At 40.7% G+C, this 18,551-nt stretch overlaps 1 protein-coding gene across 3 annotated transcripts in view; it reads left to right on the forward strand.

The window, feature by feature from the left end:
• The first annotated feature begins 16,742 nt into the window (after positions 1–16,742).
• zc3h7a (zinc finger CCCH-type containing 7A) overlaps positions 16,743–18,551 on the forward strand; it is a 104,879-nt gene continuing 103,070 nt past the window's right edge. For 2 of the 3 annotated variants that reach the window (XM_073060312.1, XM_073060313.1), the window contains exon 1: positions 16,746–16,971. The gene's annotated coding sequence lies outside the window, so the exon portion shown is untranslated. Of the gene's footprint in view, positions 16,972–18,551 lie in introns of all 3 variants that reach the window. The other variant, XM_073060314.1, reaches the window with a different exon arrangement.

Consider the following 18,551-nt stretch of genomic DNA (forward strand, 5'->3'; position numbering starts at 1 on the left):
GACAGACCCTGTGGCCCAGCTAGTCCATGCCAAGCAAGATGCTCATCCAGACTAATCCTATTTGCTTGCATTTGGCCCTTAATTTTCTAAACCTTTCCTATCCATAGATCTGTTCAACTGTTTTTTTAAACGTTGTTACTATACCTGCCTCAAACATTTCTCCTACCAACTCATTCCACATACTATATGTACCATGTGTAAATAAAATAAAGTTGTTCCTCATATTCTTGTTAAAACCTTTACTCTTTCACCTTAAACCCTGAGAAAAAGACTGAGTGTGTTCACCTATCAATACCCCTCATGATTTTATACATCTCTATATGATCATCTTGTAATTGAAAGGAAAAGGTCCTAGCCTGTCCAACCTTTGTCCGTAACTCAGTCCTTCCAGTCCAGGCAGCATCTTTGTAAATATTTTCTGCAGTCTTTCCAGTTTAAAAACTGTGTTCCTCGAGCAGGGTAACTCAAACTGCCCACATTTCTCAAAGTGTTGCCTCGCCAGCATCTTGTACAACCACACCATGACCTCCCAGCTTCTGTACTCGGTGCCCTGACTGATTAATGCCAACGTGTTAAAAGCTTTCTTCACCAACCTGACTAACTGTGATCCACTTTCAGGGAACCATGTACCTGAACTCCAGCATCCTTCTTCTACATTGCTCCCCAAAGCCCTACCATTCAGATGACAGGAAGCATCTAGTGTGAGTAGATGGGAATACCTTGAGAATAAAATGGGTTGCAACATACACAAAATGCTGCAGGACTGAGCAGGTCAGGCAGCATCTATAGAAGTGAACAAACCATCGACATTTCAGGCTGAGACCCTTCAGGCCTTCCTCCTCATTTTCTGTATGTTGTTTTGGATTTCCAGCATCTGCAGATTTTTGTGTTTGGAATAAAAAAACAGCAAACAAAAACAGAAGATGCTTGAAGAACTCAGCTAGTCAATTTGCATCTGTGGAATGAGCAGACTGCCCTGCAAAGTAATCACAAAAGCTCCAGTGTAGATGAGGCCACTTTGTGAATATTGAACAGAGCTGACTAGATGAGAAAAGCAAGTCAATTGCTGCTTCATCTGGATTGGTCGTTTGGATCCCAGGATAGTGAGAATGGAGGAAGTGAATGAACAGATGTTGCGTCACCTCTGGCTGCATTGGAAGATGTCATGAGGAGTTTCATGAGAATGATCCTGGGAATGAAAGGGTTAACATATGAGGAGTGTTTGCTAGCTCTGGACCTGTACTTGCCAGAGCTTAAAAGAGTGTGAGGGGGGTGGGGGGGGGGGAGAGGTGGGGGGAGGGATTCTATTTAATCCTATCAAATATTGAAAAGCTTAGATAGATTGGATGTAGAGAGGGTGTTTCATGTAGTGGGGGAGTCTAGGATGAGTGGGCACAGCCACAGAATACAAGGATGGCCTTTTAGAACAGAGGTGAGGAGGAATATTTTTAGCCAGAGGGTGGTAAATGGCATGCTAATTCATGTAAGTCATCCTTGAATAGTTGAGAAAAACCTGTTACCTGGAGGATAATGTTATGGGGACCTTAGGTTATGAGGAGTAAACAGGAGAATGGGATTGAGAGGGATAATAAATCAGCCACAATGCAATGGCAGAGCAAACTCCATGGGCCGAATAACAGGAAATTCTGCTCTTATGTCTTATGGTCTAATAACATTTTAAAAACCTGCAGGTTGCTTGTGCCTAGAAGTAAACTCCAACCCCCACTTTATTATGACACAATTGCCTGAGGCCAGAGTTGCCCTTCCAACCTGGCTGCGGTGTCAATTGGATAGGCTGGCAGCATACTGCCCAGGTGGAAACAGACCATGAGCATTGGATCCAGGCAGTGAACTAGGAACACCATGTTCCATCTCATAAATTTTAAAAGAATTTAATTTGTTTTGGCTATTAAAATTAGATGGAATTGAAGTTAGGTAGTTATAGTTTATAACAAATTTGGGATATATTTATTTGATCTGGTATGTTCCTATACAATTCCAAGTGGTATCCAATCACTTGATCTTAAAAAAATAGAAAATACAAGGCAGAAAAGTATGGCTGAATGTATATAAAAACATATTTGCAAGATATCCTCTTTTCTCCCCTCTTCCATTAGGGTAGAAGATACAAAATCCTGAAATTACATATCACCATGCTGAAAGACAGTTTCTATCCTACTGTTGTCATGATCTGATCTGTATGAACAATAAGCAAGACGCACACAAATTGTTGGAGGAACTCAGCAGGTCAGGCAGCATCTATGGAAGGGAATAAACAGTTGACATTTCAGGCTCAAACCATTCATCAGGACCTGATTTTCTGCACCTCTGTTGTAATAGTTCCATTGCTGAGGTCTCCACTTTGGTGTCCCTGAAATCTTTCTTCCTACTGAAACTTGCTTTCTCTTCTATGAAAGTGGATGGAGCTCTCAACCACATTTCCTTTGTTTCCTACATGTCTACTCTCACCCCAAACCCCCAGGGACAGAACAAAGACTGTATTCCCTTGATACTACCATTCACCCCCAAACTCCACCATGATTTTCTGCATGTCATTTCAACTGCCCTCCCCATTCTCACACCAACAGGATTGTCCTCAGCCTTCTCCACTGCCATAGTGAAACCTAGCACCAACCCATATTCTGCTTGGTTAGCATGCAACCATTGGTATAGACATTGGATTTTCCAATTTCAAGTCAACTATTCCCACTCCCAGCAGTCCATCCAGGAGTTCTTTCTTGTCATAATCACTTTTCCATCCCCTCTTCTACCCCTGTATTACCTAGAGTTATCACCATTTATACCATCTGACATCACCAACATACCCATCTGCCTGGGTTTCTTCTCCATTGGATTGCCTTTTTTATCCTTTCTCCCACCTGGTTCCAACTGATTGAGTCATCAAAGACTCTAGCAAATGTTTACAGATGTACAATGGAGAGCCTATGAGTGGTTTCATCATCGCCTGGTATGGAGCTCCAATGCATAAGATTGAAAGAGATTGCAGAGGGTTGTAGACCCAGCCATTTCCATCATGGGCACAAGCCTCCCCACCATTGAAGACATCTTCAAAAGGTGGCATCCATCATTAATGGTCCTCACCATCTGGGACATGCCCTCTTCTCATTACTACTCTCAGGGAGGAGATACAGAAACCTAAAGACTCACACTCAACATTTTAGAAACGGGTTCTTCCCCCCCCCCCCCCCCCCCCAACCATCAGATTTCTGAACAGTCCACGGGGACTCATGAACACTGCCTTACTGTTCCTCTTTTGCACCATTTAAATTGTAATTTATAGTCATTTTAAAAAATATCAAGCAATGTACTGCTGCCTCAAAGCGATACATTTCATGATATATTTCAGTGATAATAAACCTGATTTTAATCGCCCCATCATCCCTCACTTATCTGGTTCCAACTATCGCCGACCAGCTTCTGTTTCTATTCCCTCCCACCTGCCTATATTTGACTTATGTTTCCACCTATTACCTGGCTCTCCCCTTCTTCTCACTTAAAAATTCAGCGTTGTACTGCCGAGTGCCCCTCTGCACTGCTTTGATGCGATGTCTTGATCTGAATTATCGACCAACCCTTTGCCGTTTGATCCGTTAAGTTCTTCTAGTGGTAACACACGAAATGCTGGAGGAACACAGCAGGTCAGGCAGCATCTATGGAGAGGAATACACAGTTGACGTTTCGGGCAGAGCCCCTTCAACAGAGCAGTTTTTAAAAAATATACTAGGCTTTCAGTTATACAAATTGTGTTGAAGGCAGCTTGAATTGCTGTGCGCAGAAATATTAGCCTGAGCCAAACAAGAATAGAAATCCCCGAAAACAAAACAAACATTGGTGCTACGTCGATCGATCGCCAATGTAAACTAATCGTCTATACCATTAAATAAAATAAGCAAGAATAATTGAAGACCGTGTATGTAAATAACAACGCGAGTTCTAAGCAACAAAGACAAAACGCTGGAGGAACTCGGCAGCTCAGGCAGCCTCTATGGAAATAAATAAACAGTCCATATTTCAGGCCGAGACCCTTCATCGGGGCTGGAAAATAGGGAGAGGACGCCAGAATAAAAAAGTGGGGGAAGATAGCTAGAAGGTGACAGGTGACGCCAGCTGGGTGGGTAAGGGCTGAAGAGGAAGGAATCTGACAGGAAAGGAGGATGGACCATTGGAGAAAAGAAAGGGGGAGAGAACCCAGGGGAAGTTATGGGCAAGTGAGAAGAGGTAAGAGGCCAGAGTGGGGAATAGAAGAAGAGGGCAGAGGGAGGGTTTTTTTTACTGGAAGGAGAAATCGATATTCATGCCATCAGGTTGGAGGGTATCCAGGCGGAATATAAGGTGTTGTTCCTCGACCTCGTCTTCCACAAGGGGAGCCCATAGACCGACATGTCACAAGGGGAATAGGAATCGGAATAAAAATGTTTGTTCCGCTGTTGGCGGATGGGACGGGTGTGCTTGACGCGAGTTCAAAAGTGTCATTGATAAGAATTCCTCAAATACAGACTGAGAAACTTAATTTTTCAATACGTTTGTGGCGTGGCGAATAGGATAAATTCCGTCTGAACACGTATTTAGTGACGCTGCTGATGCGCAGCTATTCACTGTCTATGGGGTCTGGCTGTACACATCTGTCCTCAGTGAAATGTAAAATCTGCTGACGTGAACCATGCTAGCAATTTTGAGCCAAAGTTTTCAGAATGTATTAACCGTGTTGAATGTCTCTCAGATATAAGCTACTAGCATATTTTCTAACTGTAACGAAACCTTTTTGTTATACAAGAAAGTGAGTAATGGGACGGATTTAAATGGAGAACATAGCGTGACCAAAGTTTTCAAAGCAGTTCTGAGATAGATTAACCCTTTCATGTAATTAATTTAAGTGCAGATTTCCTTTGTCGTACCTGATGGAAAAAAAAATCTGCAGCGCTGAACAATGATGTTTACAAGTAGCGTGGCGTTCAAACGAGAAAGCCTGGGGGTCACACGTCCAAGGGAAGGGTCTCAGCACGATATGTCGATTGTCCAGTTCTATCCAGAGATGATGCCTGACCCACTGGGTTTCTTCGGCTTCTTGTGTGTTATTGGGACACGCGCGCTTGGAAGACTGGCTGCACCATTCAGTATTATTTCTCTGTCGTGTTGGACAAGCACCAGAAAAACACATCGATGTCATTTTTTTTGGCAACATGCGTATGTCTCCAGGCGTATCGTCAACTTTACAGCCTTTAGACTCTAGAGCCTTCAGTTTTATTAAGCCAGGAGGCTCTACAGACCACTATTGGACTCAACTGAAGAAAACAGAATGAGGAATTTGACATCATATAATACGTTTGGACTATATAGGCATCATTCAGAAGGCTTTCTGTGTGGTAGAGTTGATTGTGAGGTCAAAGATTCAGCTCCTAATAGCTCTCCGCCATCACAGCTCAGCCCTGTAAGGATTCCAGTGGAAACATACCACTTAATCAAAAAGGCAGAGGAATCTGAACCTTTAAAGAAAGGAGTTTCAATTTCAAGAAGGGCTTATATCAAGCTCTTTCATGTTACAAGGAGCGGACCAGAACTGTAAAGAAACGAAAGATCACCTCTGTCTTCAGATTGCAGCCTACCTCTTCAAATGAAATTAATTTGTAACTTCATCCCTGTAATTTGTGAATAAAAGTTCAAATAAAATTATAATTACAATTATTCTGTGTTTAAATATATCTAGAAATAAGGTTATCCAGTTTTGAAACCAGGAGTCTTAGACTTATTTTTCTTAGATTTAAAGTTTTGAGTCACATGTTTCAACTACAATGTTTTTCAGGAATTTACCCTCAATGTAACTTGAAGTGTGCCTCTTATATTTGAAGTGTGAAATCAAGAGATTCTGCAGATGCTGAACATCCAGAGTAACACACACACACACACACACACACACACACACACACACACACACACACACACACACACACACACACACACACACACACACACACACACACACACACACACACACACACACACACGCAAAGTACTGGAGGAACTCAACAGCTCTGGCAACATCTATGGAAGGGTCTCAGCTTGAAAGATCAGCTGTTATTTCTTTTCATAGATGCTGCCTGACCTGCTGAGTTCCTCCAGCATTTTGTGTGTGTTGCTCTATATATGAAGCGTGGTTAAATTTGCATTGAAATACTCTAGCATCAACCTTCTTGTTTGACTTATAAACAGCGCAAGTTTGTCTTCAACAACTAAAGTCATGTAATTTAAACATATTCACTAAAGTAAAAGACAAAATTGAAATTAAAGAGCCTTTGAGTCTTCGATCTTTGAAATTTGAAATGAAACAGAAATTACCAGGCATAATCTGAGAGAGACGAATTACTTGAATATTTCGGATTGTTGATCATCCATCAGATGAACTTGTTAGTTAAAACCACCTTGTTACTTCAGCCACCTAAGCCATATGCTATCAAATTGCCTCCCTAAAACTGTTCTTTCTTAATTCCTTTTAAGATATTTCTTAAAACCTGTGCTAATATCAGCATATCATAAAAATAATAAATACTTTATTGATCCTGAGTGGAAAATACTTTTCTTACAGCAACAATATTTAAAAACACACTTAGCAGTGTGCAGATTTAACTAATAATAAAGTACAGAATAATTATATATACAGTAATAATTTACCAATGTGCAATGATTTGCAATAATATGCACTAATAATGTACAAAATAATAAAACAGAGGCTATTGTATTGTGATGTGTGTTCTCCTATCACACAGAGACGAACTGTTGTATATGTTTATTGCATTTGGTAGGAAAGATTTTCTGTAACAATGCTTGTGACAGCAGAGCTGAATGAGTCTGTTTGAAAAGGTGCTTAGCTGCTTATTCAGTAGGTCATGGAGAGGATGTGCCAGATTGTCCATAATGGATAACAGTTTGTTTTGTGACCTCTTCTCCAGCACTAACTCAGAAGAGTCCAGGTTGTAGCCAAGGATGGATCCAACCTTTTTGATTAATTTATTCAGTCTCTTTGCATCACCAGCACTGATGCTTCTCCCCCGACATAAGGCCACAAAGAAGACTGTACTCACTACAACATACTGGTAAAAGATCTCCAGCATCCTGCTGCGCACATTGAAGGATCTCAGCTTCCTTAGAAAATAGAGTCTGCCCATCCCCTTCTTGTAAACAGCCTTGGTGTTGGTTTTCCAGTCAAGTCTGTTGTCAAGGTGAACACCCAGGTATTTGTACTCTTCCACCACCACAACTTCTCGCAGAATGTACACAGGACACGTCACAGTCCTCTTCATCCTAAAATCAATCTCCATCTCCCTGGTTTTGGCCACATTTAGGAACAGATGATTCCTCACACACCACTCCATAAACTTGTCCACCAGTTCTCTGTACTCCAACATCTGCCCATCTCTGATACACCCGACCACCCATATGGCTTCATGTAAAGTTTTGCTTGACACGTAATTCAATAATCATCTTAGGAAGATTTCAAGGAGGTACTATACATAAATGCAAATTGCTTTAAATGTAAGATTAAGCAATTTATGTGCATTTCATAATTATCTCTTAGTTCTTTAGATTTCAGGAAGATTTAGATTGTGTATTGTGTACAATTACATTGTGTATTCAGTATGTACAATCCAGCACATACAGTGATAATATTATTTTGTGGCTGTATGTGCTGGATCGTAACTTCTTGTGCTGCATTTTGCACTTTAGCCCCAGAGGAATGTTGTTTTCTTTAGTTGTATGCATGTGTATAGTTGAATGACAATAAACTTGAACTTGAATTTAATTGTATTGCAAGGATGAGATATTTTTACAATTGAACATATTGCATATTTGCTGTGTGTATCAACTTGAATGAGGAAACTTTTTCTTATCAAAATAATATGACCAAAAGATTATTTTGTGTATTTTCTTAAACTCACTGGATTGGTGCAAAATACTTCATTGCAGTTGTGTATCTCTGATCATCGTTATGCTCTTAAATTGAGTGTGAGTTAATTGACATATAGAACAGTTCAAAACTCTTTTCTCAGTTTTTAGAAATATGTTGTTTTTCCCGTCATATTATATGCAATTTACCAAGTCAGAAAGTGATCAGTTTCCTTGTCCCTGCCACTACTTTTGTGTAAGCAGGACATTTGTTTTGCTTTTATTCTCTCATGGGATATTGTGGTTGTAAGATATGTGGCTAATATCTCAGCACTGAGGTCTGGTTACCCCATGTTCAACATGCCCAAGATCAGATTCTTGAAACAGAAAGGAAAAGATTCTAGGATTTATCAAACTCATTTGACTTTATTGCCATGGATGCACAGGTGCAATGAAAAACATACTTACAACAGTGGTACATAGCATCAGATATACAATATTATGAAGAAAAAAATAAATTATACAAGAAAGAATACATTAGAACAAAAAAAAAGTCCATGATAGTGGCAAGTGGCCATTGTATTGCTATAATGGGCTAGTGATTAGGATTGTGCAAGTTCGTTCAAGAGCTGAATGGTTGAAGGAAAATAGATGATTTCGAACCTGGTGGTGTGAGACTTGAGGCTCCTTTATTTCCTGCCCAATGATAGTGTGAGAAACTGTCATGATTCAGATGGTGGGAATCTTTAATGATAGATATTGCCTTCTTGAGGCAGTGTCTCATGCAGATACTTCCAGTGGTAGATAGGGTTGCGCCTGTGATGTATTGAACTGAGTCCACTACTCTCTGCAGCTTCTTACAATACTGCGCATTCATACTGTTATACCAAAGCATGAAGCAACAAGTCATCTGTAGAAGTTTGTTAGTGTTCAGTGACATACCAAACTTCCTTAACCTTCCAAGAAAGTAAAGACGCTGGTGTGCTCTTCTTGTTAGAAGCTGCCTTGATGCAAATTTCTGTCCTTTATTGGAGAAGGAACTACAGACAAAAATGCTGGAGGAGTAGTGACAAAGTTTCAGATGAAGATCCTTCATCAGAACTGGAAAGGAATAGGGCAGAAGCCAGAATGAAAGAATAGGGGGAGGGAGAGAAGCAGGTACTGACAGGAAGTAGTTGAATCCAGGTTGGGGAGGGGGAGAAGAAGCAGGAGGGTGAGAGAGGAAGAATAATGTGAGAAGCTGGGAGGTGATAGGTGGAAAATGTAAAGGGCTGGAGCAGAAGGAATCTGACAAGCAACAGTAGTTCAAAGTAAACTTATTATCAAAATACATATATGTCATCAAATGCAACCTTGAGATTCATTTTCTTGAGTGTACATTCAATAAATCCATTGTTGAATAATAATCATACTCTACTCACTGAAAGACCATACTAACCTGGGCATCCAATCAATGTGCAAAAGACAACAAACATTGCAAATACAAATAGAAAACACTAATAATAATAATAATTAAAAAGCAATAAATATTGAGAATATGTGATAAAGAGTTCTTGAAAGTGAGTCCATTTGTTGTGGGAATTTCAATGATTGGGCAAGTGAAGTTATCCCCTTTGGTTCAAGAGCCTGATGGTTAACGGGGAAATACTGTTCCTGAACCTGGTAGTGTATATCCTGAAGCTCCTGTACCTTCTTCCTGATGGCAGTATTGAGAAAAGAGCATCAAGTCAAGTCAAGTCACTTTTTATTGTAATTTCGACCATAACTGCTGGTCCAGTACACAGTAAAAATGAGACAACGTTTTTCATTACCATGGTGCTACATGAAACAATACAAAAACTACACTGAACTACATAAAAACAACACAGAAAAAACTACACTAGTCTACAGACCTACCCAGGACTGCATAACGTGCACAAAACAGTGCAAGCATTACAATAAATAATAAACAAGACAATAGGTACAGTAGAGGGCAATAAGTTGGTGTCAGTCCAGACACTGGGTATCGAGGAGTCTGATGGCTTGGGGGAAGAAACTGTTTCATAGTCTGGTCTACATCTCCTGGGTGGTGAGGGTCCCTGATGATGGATGCTGTTTTCCTGTGACAGCACTTTATGTAGATGTGGTCAATGGTGGGGAGGGCTTCACCCATTATGGACTGGGCCATATCCATTACTTTTTGCAGGATTTTCCATTCAAGGGCATTGGTGTTTCCATACTAGGCTGTGATACAGCCAGTAAATATACTCTCCACAACACATCTATATAGGTTTGTCAAGGTTTAGATGTCATGCTAAATCTTCAGAAACTCCTAAGGAATTAGAAGTGCTGTCATACTTTCTTCATAATTGTACTTATGTGCTGGGGCCAGGATAGGTTCTCCAAAATAAAAAATATCGAGAAATTTAAAGTTGACTCTGTCCAACTCTGATCGGCCGATGAGGCTGGTTCATTGACCCCCGGTTTCCTCCTCTTGAAGTCAATAATCAGCTCCTTGGTCTTGCTGACATTGGGTAAGAGGTTGTTATGACACCACTCAGCAAATTTTCAATTTCCCTTCTGTATGCTGATTCAACACCACTTTTGATTCAGCCTGCAACATTAGCAAACCAAAATATGGCACTATTGCTGTGCCCAGCCACTCAATCCCAAGTGTAAAGTGAGTAGAGCAGGGGCTAAGCACACAGCCTTGTGGTGCATCTGTCCTGATGGAGATTGTGGAGAAAATGATGCCAATCTGAACTGACTGGTGAAGAAATCAAGGACCCAATTAAAAAGGAGATATTGAAGCCAAGGTCTTGAAACTTCTTGATTAGTTTTGAGGGGAAAGATGATATTGAATGTTGAGCTGTAGTCAATAAAGAGGATCATGATGTATGCATCTTTGCTATCCAGGTGTTCCACTGTTCAGTGAAGAGCAAATGAGATGGCATTTGCTGTAGACCTGTTGCTCTGATAAGTAAATTGGAGTGGATCCAAGTCGCTTCTCAGCGAGGAGATGATATGCGTTATCACCAGCCTCTCAAAAGACTTCATCACTGTGGATGTAGTGTTACTGGAACAATAGTCATTGAGGCAGGTTACCATATTCTTCTGAGGCACCCACCTGCTCGAAGTGGGTGGGTGCCTCATACGCCGAACCCTCCAGCCAGTTGATCAGCACAGGTCTTTAATACTTGACCAGACACCCTGTCTGGGCAGGATGCTTTTCATGGGTTCACCTTCTTGAAGGGTGCTCACACGGCAGCCTTAGAGACCAAAATAACAGGATCATCAGGGGCTGTGAAAGTTCATGATGGTTCCTCCATGTTCTGACAGTCAAAGCAAGCATAGAAGGCATTGAGCTCATCTGGAAACTGTTGTTGCCTATGTCACTTGATCTAACTTTATAAGAGGTGATAGTATTCAAGCCCTGCCAAACTTTCAAGCATCCTTCATTAATGCACAGTTAGTCCAGAATTGCCACTTTAACCGAGATGTGGCTTTCCAGAGATCTTGCCTGGATCTCTTGTAACTCACCAGACTTGAAAGCCTTTGATTTGACCCTCAGCAGATTGTGGATCCCTTGGTTCATCCAGGGCTTCTGGTTAGAGAAGACTATGAATGATTTTGTGGGGACACATTCATCTACAACTGTTTTAATAAAGTTCATGACAACCATGTTGTATTAATTCAGATCTCTAGATGAGTTCTTGAATGTGACCCAGTCTACCGAATCAGAGAAATCCCATAGCTGCTCCTTTGCCTCCTGCAACAACCTCTTTGTTGTCCTAATCTCTGGAGCTTTGATCTTTGGCCTCTGCCTGTATGCAGGTAGGAGAATGACAGCCAAGTGATCAGATTTTTCCAAATTGTCATCTGGACATAGAATGGTAAGATTAGTATAACAGAGATCTTGGGACCTTTAGTGCTACAAGTTATATGCTGTTGGTAACTGAGCAGGGTTTTCTTCAAACAAACCTGGTTGAAGTCCCTGACTATGATTTGAAATGTGCCAGGATGGACTATTCCTTGTTTGGAGATGGTGATATTGTGAGTGCTTGATTATAGTCAGCTGTTGGTGGTATGAAAACTGCTGTCAAGAATATGGAGGAGAACTCCCAAGGTAAATGGAATGGATAGCATTTGACCTTTAGGTGTTCAAGGTTGGGGGAACACAAGTTCGACAAAACAGCCACATCAGAGCACCACCGAGAGTTTATCATGAAACACACACCTCCACCCTTTGCGTTTTCAAATCAGCAGTTCAGTGTATTATGTGAATCAAGAAACCTTCAGGTCTGATTTCTGCCATATCTGGAATGCTGGAAGCACATCATGTCTCGTTCAAACATAGAACACAACATTCTCTCATTTCCCTCCAATACAGCAACCTTGCTCTCAGGTCCTCAATTTTGTTCTCCAGCGACTGCACATTTGTTAACAAGGTGCTGGGTAGAAGAGGCCTCGTCCCTCTGTGTTTCAGCCTGGCTTGGAGCTCCCCCAACCCCCCCCCCCCCACCTCACTTCTAGATATGGCAATGAACCTTTGTTTGCTTATAGGTGCCATACCTGCTTTCTTGAGAGTTAAGTCCACCGAGTCCTTCATAAGATCGTGAAATCTGTAGATCATGAAGTTGATTTAAAATTACATTGCTTAATGGAAAATTAGACACTACAGATTGCAGTGAGGGACCATGGAATGAAGGGAAGAAGGCAGGTAAACAGAGGTGAGAAAATGTTAGTGATTGCCTTGAATCCATTCATTGGAAGCAGAAATCTATGCAGAAGGAGTGCACTACCCACATGCTCCATCAAGTACCTCGTGCACATCTGTGGAAGAGTCTGTGGTTTCTACTCTGTTCTCATCAGTCACCTCAGAACCCACAAAATATCAATTGAACCATGATCACAAATGACTACCTGAAGAGGAGAAGAAGAAAGGGAGCAAGTCTCCTTCACTAAAAGACCTATGTTAATTATGTTGTTTATTAATCAATTTTAATGATCATACTTCTTAAAATCTCCTCATTACTTAAGTAAATATACGGTGGATTCTGGTTAATTAGGCTAATGGTTAATCGGGGCAGCCACTTATTTGGGACAACTCTTAAAGAACAAAAACTAATCGAGAAAATAGCTGAGATTCCCTTAATTTATTTGGGATACTATGCTGCTTAATTGGGACAGGAGACTGTTGCCAAATAGTTTCCAACTAGCGTCAAATGCATGCTGTGGCTGTTAGACGTTACATTGTGCTTAGAGAAAGAGTTTTTAAATAGTGTCAGTTGCATGTACTTGTGTCCAAACAGCAGTGATTTTTGTCATACATAGTTGGCGAGAAATAACTAGTAAGACAATTCAGAACTCATAGGCTCACTGTGGTTTCAAGCATTCAGGCTTGGAGATGCCAGAAAAGTCCGGAAGATAAAATGAAATGATTTCACTACTTCAACAAGTTAGGAATCATAAAGAATTTGAAGTTATTGACAATCATCTTGAAAGTTACAATGAAAATGAAGACTTGGAGGATGCAATTGTCAAAATTTGTATGAAGGCAGCCTATTATCTATACTAGGTGACTGCGTTAATTTTGTTCATTTACAGTCAAACAAAAGGAACACAGCAGTATAATTCCTTCATCAATAACTATAGGGAACTAATCCATACTTTTATAGTACTGTAGTAGTATTGAAGTGTTCTAATTTTTTCTGTATTTCATTTAAATACATAAGTTGTTACTCAGTTAAATAGTGGTTTGTCTTTTTTTTATACCGTTATTACTATTTCCATGAAACTTCGGCTAACTGGGGCAACCACTTAATTGGGCCAAAATGTACTGGTCCCAATTAAACAGACCTCACTGTATTTAAATTCAATGGTTCTGATGCATTTTTATCTCTCTACTCTATCCCAATGATCCAATACCTGAGCATGTCTGGCAGGTTTCTGGATCTGCTGTTGATACAGATGATGTGAGAAGTGTAAGGGGACAAGAGGAAAATTAACCCAAATCTAGTAATAATAAAGAGGTTACATTCCTTTTGGCATTTTCTGTTTCTTGTTACCAGGCGACCGAGAGGAATTCACAGGATGGTATTCAGTTTCAGCATGATTAACCAAATACTTCAATGGTGACAATAATGAATAGAATTTCTGTTAGCATTATTCAAATGAAATGTTTAAGAAGAAAGATATTTATCTCATTATGACACAACTTTAGAGTATGCTGAGTCACATGGATGCCATTTGAAGAGAGATTGTAGTGCCACCCTGTGAATCTCTGTTTACAATAATTGGAATGAACAATTATTGCACTCAGAATCATCCTGTTCTTTTTGGTTACAGTGTCTTGAGCCCACACAAACTTCAGCCCAAGATGGCAAGCTGTACTTAAGTGGTCCAAGTTTACTTTGGTTCTTTGGGAGATGAAATCATTTTGTGCTAGGACCTGAAGCTTAGGCATAACCTTTACATGGATACAAAAGGTTTGTATAAATCCCTGGCATTTATTTTGATCATTTTCATCAGTACTTTTGGGATCCTCATACAACTTTCAGAATTTGTTTTATTTTCATATACTTTACCATTCATACAGTGCTAACGTATGGTCTGGATAATGATTTGTACTCATAATATTGAAATGATAATTGTTAATTTAAGACAGGAAGCAAGGGAAGTAATTTAGGCAGCTGACAAGAAATATAGGAGTTCCTCACAATTGCTGTGTTTTGGAGAGAAAAGAGAACAGTTTCAAAATAATGCTTACAGCAGACAAAAAAAATAGGAGTGTGTTTTCTGTAGATTCCAGGACAATCCTTGAGAAATTCTGGCAGGTGGTTGAATAATATGATAGTTTTTATTTATAATACAGCAGATATATTAGAAATATTTGTAATTGTAATTTTAATGGACTCATTGTAAGCCATGCCTGGAAGAGTTTCAGAAAGAGTTGAAGTTAAGTAATTTCATACACAGCATATTATTGCAAGATGGAAAATGCTAAATAGATACACAAGAGGAAAGTAAACAGGATACCAACATTTGGAATATGGTATGGTACATAGTTGTCATTTAACAGGGATTGTCACCTTATTGTGGCAGAGAGGCTTGTGAGTTGTCAGAAGAATTACAGGACTGATGAACGATCTTGGCCTGAAACGTCAACTGTACTCTTTTCCATAGATGCTGCCTGGCTTCTTGAGTTCCTCCAGGAGTGAGTGAGTGAGTGAGTGAGTGAGTGAGTGAGTGAGTGAGTGAGTGAGTGAGTGAGTGTGTGTGTGTGTGTGTGTGTGTGTGTGTGTGTGTGTGTGTGTGTGTGTGTGTGTGTGTGTGTGTGTACATGTACAACAATGACACACCCAAATGACACTCACTCCCTACTGTATTCCACTCAGAATCAAGAATCAGAACTAGGTTTATTATCACTGATACATGCCATGAAATGTGTTGCTTCGTGGCAGTACAGTACAAGACATAAAAATTTCTATAAGCTACCAAAATAAATACTATAAAAGACAAATTATGAAGTAGATTTTGTGGATTGTTCAAGTAGCTTCTACCTTTCCTCTCTCTTAGCCATCTGTTTAATCTTCATAAAACACCAATATATTGTGCATTAACAGCCTCCCTAAATCATTGTTATTCCAACACAGCTAGTCCATATTTTCACAAAATTTCTTTAATGTGCCCTCGCATTTTCATTTTATCATTCTCCCTAACAGCTCCATGAATCTTTTAAAAGAATCATCAGGCCTCTGGCAAATAGATCTCCTCACTGCAGGAGGAATGCCATTTATAACTCACTTCCTATTAAAGCACATGGCCTTTTCATGGCCAATACTAAAATTAATGCTAGGCTGTTTATGAGATACGCCTCCAATTGACAAGCACACCTCAAGCTGAAATAACCTCTGGCCAAACAGCAATTAATTTCTATTGGACATCCAGAGGAATTACATTTAGACAATAGACAGTATTACATTTAGACAATAGACAGTATTCGGCCCTTCTAGCCAGCACCACCATTCACTGTGATTATGGCTGATCATACACAATCAGTACCCCGTTCCTGCCCTCTCCCCATATCCCTTGACCCCGCTATCTATAAGAGCTCTATCTAGCTCTCTCTTGAATGCATCCAGAGCCTTGGCCTCCACTGCCTTCTGGGGCAGAGCATTCCACATATCCACCACTCTCTGGGTGAAAAAGTTTTTCCGCATCTCTGTTCTAAATGGCCTACCCCCTGTTCTTAAACTGTGGCCTCTAGTTCTGGACTCACCCATTAGCAGGAACATGCTTCCTGCCTCCAGTGTGTCCAATCCTTTAATAATCTTATATGTTTCAATCAGATCCCCTCTCATCCTTCTAAATTCCAGTGTATACAAGCCCAGTCCCTCCAATCTTTCAACAATTTCTGATCTTACAGGTGCAGGTTAGTGTTATCACCAGTTTACAATCAATTCATCGATAAAATAATAAAATTTCCAGTAAAAGGCTTGTCATAATGAAGTGGATGAGATAATTGAAGCAATATTTAAGACGATCGCGTATTTTACAGTGCTTTTTAGAATATAACCGTCGCAGATGCGTCGTGTTTACAGACAAGAACATCAATTTTCTTTACAGACAAAAATTTAGATATCAATCATTTGCCCATTTAGTAAGGCACTGTGCTTTAAAACATTATTTTACTTTTAAACATTCGTTGTTTCCTTATGGAACGAATAGAAAGCGAAGACTTTACGATGAGATACCTGCTTGAAAGCGCGATTGGCACTGTTTCAGGAAAATAATGAGATAAACTTGTTTTAAAGTAATTTCACGTGTACGTTTCCGTCTGCAGTTTAATGACAAGCGAAGAAGGTGGGGAATTAATGTTGGCTCTCGGGTTTCGATTTGCCATTTATTGTACAGTGCTACTTGCATGTTTTGAGCTCTCTATCGCTCTGTAGGTGGCAGTTGTTAACTGACAGCGAAGCATAGGGAAAGACACGTTTCTGATTTAGGCGAGAAAAGAAAATAAGGTGTATGGAGAAATTGGGGCTGTACCCACAAAGAGGACAAAAAATCTTCGTCTAAGCTTGTAAACAGGTAAGTGGCAGTGATAAACGGGCCAAATTAGGCGACCTTATCCGTCGCACCGTAGTCTTTTGTGTGTATGTGGTTAGATTTTGCAGCGAAAGAGGGGGACAAAAAGTTTGTGATCGCTGGTGCGAGAGGTGGCCGTGCGCCTCCCCGGGGAGCTGGAACCAGGTCCTGGCGCTCACGCCACTGCCAACCCCGGCCGGGAACTGGCCCGGGATAGCTCGGCAGGCCTGATGGCAGAGAGGGCTCCATCCCGGGCCTCAGGATTCCTTCACACTCTTCTGAGATGGGGGGAGCTCCCCGACTCGCCCCACTTCATGGAGGCTGAGAAGGCTGCCGGCCTCTAGGTTGGCGGCGAGCCTCGGGCCTCGCGTTGGGTCTAAATGAAGGCTTCGTCGACGCGGATCCAAGGAGGGGGAGGCGCGGTTGCCGGACGTGCTTTGTGTCACAGCTTCAAGAGCAGAGCCCGCTACAGGCCTGCAGAACCCACCAGGGGGGAAAGGAACAGCCGTCAATCGCTGTGCAGTCCTGCCGAGTTATTGCTGAAATGAGTTAAAATAGGATCCGAGCTAAAGCACTTTGTATTTCACCCGTGCATATTTACATTTTCCTTGTAACGTGTAAGGAATTCAAGTGTTCGCTCACGCTTTAAGTTTTTTTGTTTAGTATAACCCCTATTTTCGCTTCATATATATTAAATATAATTTGGAATGAACCCAATCGTAGCTTTTTAAAGCTGTTTATTTTATGTAAATAACGGGCTAAACAACCTAGTACCTTATGCTTCCTTACGTAGGAGTTGTGGTATGTCTCGATTTCCAAAGGACACTTGGAAATCTGCTGTCCTATCGAGTAAACTCAACAGTACATGATGGACAGAGATAGACAGGTTAATCAGAAACGGAGGACTGAATGGCTGTATTATAAACTGTTAGAAATCATTAATGTTCCACAAGGATCAGGGCTGGATTCTCGGACTATTTTAATGGCTGGTCTAGTATATAATGGCTGGAAGAGTATATGGAGTTTAATACTACATATTTTCATCTAAATCTGGCAACAATACAGAGTTGGATTAAGAGAGGAAATGTGGATCTGCAAGTCCTGAAACACCAGATGACCCCAGATTACATCCCTGATGATGTGCCTCAGTGCATCCTTGGAAGGAAGGAGATGTAAAGGGATATATAGACAGGTTAATCGAATGGATTGGGAAGAAGCTGACTGAACACAATGGGGGAAACATAGGAAATTATTGTTTAAAGAAAATGCATGAAGCTAGTTAAATAATAATTGTACAGTTGGGCCCTGGTGAGTGGGCAAATAGTATGCATCAAATCATCATTCAGGTAGAGCAATAAAATGCTGGAAATACTAGGGTCAGACAACCTCTGTGTAACAATAACAGTGCAGCAAGCAGATTCGAAGGCAGATTGTACTGTGGCCTCCATTACAAAGAGCACAAAAAATCTCAGGACTTTTTTTGAGATCACACCTGGATTGCTACAGGCTCATTCCTAAGGATGGAGTCATTTCCCTTGCAGAAAAAAAGAGCTGCTGGAAAGACTCAGCAGCTCATCGAGTTT

The sequence above is a fragment of the Hemitrygon akajei genome, chromosome 11 (assembly GCF_048418815.1).
Source record: "Hemitrygon akajei chromosome 11, sHemAka1.3, whole genome shotgun sequence".
Taxonomy (NCBI): Eukaryota; Metazoa; Chordata; class Chondrichthyes; order Myliobatiformes; family Dasyatidae; genus Hemitrygon; species Hemitrygon akajei.